This window comes from Sminthopsis crassicaudata, chromosome 5 (genome assembly GCF_048593235.1).
Source record: "Sminthopsis crassicaudata isolate SCR6 chromosome 5, ASM4859323v1, whole genome shotgun sequence".
NCBI classification, from domain to species: domain Eukaryota; kingdom Metazoa; phylum Chordata; class Mammalia; order Dasyuromorphia; family Dasyuridae; genus Sminthopsis; species Sminthopsis crassicaudata.
This window is the reverse complement of record NC_133621.1, coordinates 138,165,704-138,168,871: the sequence shown is the minus strand read 5'-3', so window position 1 is coordinate 138,168,871 and position 3,168 is coordinate 138,165,704. Positions and strand designations below refer to the sequence as shown.

Sequence of the window (3,168 nt, the reverse complement as noted above, 5' to 3'; positions counted from 1 at the left end):
TGGTTACCATGCTATCTCATCTAGGACTCTGGCTGATGACATTATACCTAGAGTGGGATGTGGAAAGAATATACATTAAAAATGTTTTGCTTAACTATATTAAAATATTAATTAAAATTAAATTAATTGTCAATATTATTATTAGTTAAGTAATATTTAATATTAATATTAATTAACTATATTTATGGAGCCCAGCCCCTGGATGTGTTATGTAAAGTCAGAAATAGGATGCTTTGATTAGGGAGCTTTTTAAACAGTGATAACAATGATGCAAACTACAGTCTTATAGGTTGTTCTCTACTATTCCAACATTTAATAGCAGGCATACTGTAAATTCCTTATAGTTGCCCCAGTTCAGTCATGTAACTGCTTCCCAAGGAAGGGTACTGTGGGGCCATTCTTTAACTGCTCTGAGTCACCTTGAGAATTATGCCATGAGTCTGTTTCTATTGTCTTATTGTCTGTTTCTATAAAGAAGCAAAGGCAGTGAGTGAAGATATAGTGCCTTCAGGGCACTGACTTTTAGATTATGAGAATGGCTGTGCTTTTTAAAATTCATGTTAGAGAACTCACATATTAGTGAACTTTTAAAAAACAATCATCCTACAAATCCCACAAAGACTCACAGTGGGACTTGGAGGGTTATACCCTGATGTTAAAGTATCACCTGTATAGTAAGCACTGCTGTCAGTTTCCTAGCAACAGAATCCTCACAAGCTATCATTAGGGACTCTAAAGGTAGAAACAGGTCTGTTCTGTCCCATTGAAACCACCCTATATTTGCTGTGGCCTGACAGATTGTTAATCAATGTATTAATTTCTACAGAGAAGGGTACCATGAATAGGAAGTCATAAGGGAATCAATTTCCCATGATGTTCCAAATTGTATACATATCCCACATAAAGGGGAAGGTTCCCATAAGAGGAAAGGTTTAATTTTAACTATCATTATGCAAGGGGCTCATGACTTATAATCATGTCAATACCAATATCCAGGGAATAAGCATCTAACACTTCTGGAGGCATTCAAGGCCAATATGGCCTACTTTTCCTAGTACTCTTAGAATACCTAAAGCATTTTTTCTTATATAGGATCAGATTTTTTAAAGGTAGAAATTACCTTAGATATACTTAGTATAATGTTCTCATTTAACAGAAGAAAATAGGTTAAGTGATTTTTCTAATACAAGCAATGTGTTAAATTTCCCTGCCCTGGTACTCTGAATCAAATCTAATGTTCTTTTAATGGATCACAGTGATTCCTATTGAATCATATGTTAGCATTTGAAGATAATGTAATGTAGAACCCTCATTTAAAATAAAAATTAAAAAAAAACAAAACACTGTTTTCACTCATGTAGGATCTCATTTAAATTTATTACACATTAATAGTTTTGGGGAAAATACTGATGTAGTGTGCCATTTCCTTCTCCTGCTCATTTTACATATGAAAAAAACTGAGGAAAATAGACTTAAGGCATGCCCTAAGTCCAGGATCACACAATTAGTAAGTGTCTGAGACCAGAACTGGACTGTGTTTTCTTGATTCCAGGCTCAGTGCTCTAGCCACCACCTAGTTATCTTTATCTTTATTCATGAAGAAACTAAGTCAGACCTAGAGAGACTAAATAACATATTCTTTATTCTACTAACATGTGATGTTTTTCTCTAAAATGTAAAGTTCTCTGAGAGCAGATCTCTTGGGGAGCTTCTGGAGGCAGCCTTAATTTCAGTTCAGTTTCAATATCCCCAAATGCAGCCAGGAGTTAAAGTCCAGATCCTTTATTGTGTCCTTCAAAATCTTGAATCTTTTCCTGGGCCCAGTTAGCTTTCTTAGAGGCCTATCTCTCTCCTTGGTTCAGAGCGCTCTCTCCAAATGTTTATAGCCAGCACAAAGGTGGAAGTTGGAATGAATCATTTTATTTTTTTTTTCCAAATATTTTAACAAGAATTCTCTGCAAGGCATTTAAAACACCAGTTTGTGAGGATAAATTCCATTGGAGAGAGAAAATACAGACCAGGTAGCCATGGAGCTGAGGCATTTTCTTGATTTGGGGCAGAATCTGAGAGTCTATTGTTTTCTCATCAGCCTTGCACTGCTCTGTAATCTCGTATTTCTCTTTTTTCTGTGTCAAAAATCTCTCCTTCTTGGTGTTGAGGTTTGCGGAGCCTCTTCTTAAAGTAGGCATCAGTAAGATGATTTGGAATTTTTACACTAGAAAGGTTAACCTTGATGGAGGTGGCAATGACAAATTTCTGATGGGTCCTTTGCAGAGGAAAATGGTTGATGGTCAGAGGTCCAGTCACAAGTAGCAAGCCACTAGCCAGCTGCTTCAGGAAAACCACTCGATTGCCATTGTGGTGGCCAGAGAGCATGATCAGAACAGTGCCTGGGGTAATACTAGATCAAAGTCTCCTCACATGGTGGCTGAAGGGCTTTTTGCCATGTCTTAGCAGCTTTCTGAGAACATCCTTAGTAGGCTAATACCTAGGTATTTTGTGAATATTTACCACAAGGGTTCCTCCATTCTTATTGCCAGCAACTGGTTTCGCGATAGTAGCAAGCTCCCTCTCTCTCTTTTTTTCCTTTCAATCTAGGTTTTTGGTGCAGCATATTTTCACTTGTTTATACCTCGCTGGGAATACATGGCAGACCTGGAGTATTTACCGATTCCTCAGGCCAGAACTGGGTTCCTACTACAATGCTTTTGAGGCTTTTTCACAACAGCTGCATCTTCCTCTTTTATTTTCTTTTCCTTTCTTTTCCTTTTTTATTTTATTTTTTTCTTTTGGTATCTTTTGAGGTTTTTGGTCGGCCATCTTGAGAGAAGAGAAAGTGCAGTTGGAATGAATCTTGACTCCTCCTCCCAGAAAGTGAGCTTGTGGGTTTCTGTGGGCTTATGGTTTCTGTGGGCTTGTGGCCCTGGCCCTGAGAGCTTCTTGATTATATTTCTGCCCAACTTATGAATCTTCTCGACTTGTGAATCTCCTTGACTTGTGAATCTCCTCCATATATATGCTCTTTAAAGGGGTGAACTCCTTTAAAAATTTTTAAAGGTGTGAGGTAAGCACATAAACATTGTCTCTATCAGTAACTTAGCACCTTGTTTCAAGTTCTGGCCCATAACATCTCAAGCTTTCTTTTGATTTAGAACATGAAATGGTCAT

The 3,168-nt window shown here is 37.5% G+C and overlaps 1 pseudogene; it reads right to left on the bottom strand.

Annotated features, from left to right (window-relative positions):
- Positions 1-1,966: 1,966 nt before the first annotated feature.
- Positions 1,967-2,820, bottom strand: LOC141542598 (large ribosomal subunit protein eL6-like; annotated as a pseudogene).
- Positions 2,821-3,168: the final 348 nt, after the last annotated feature.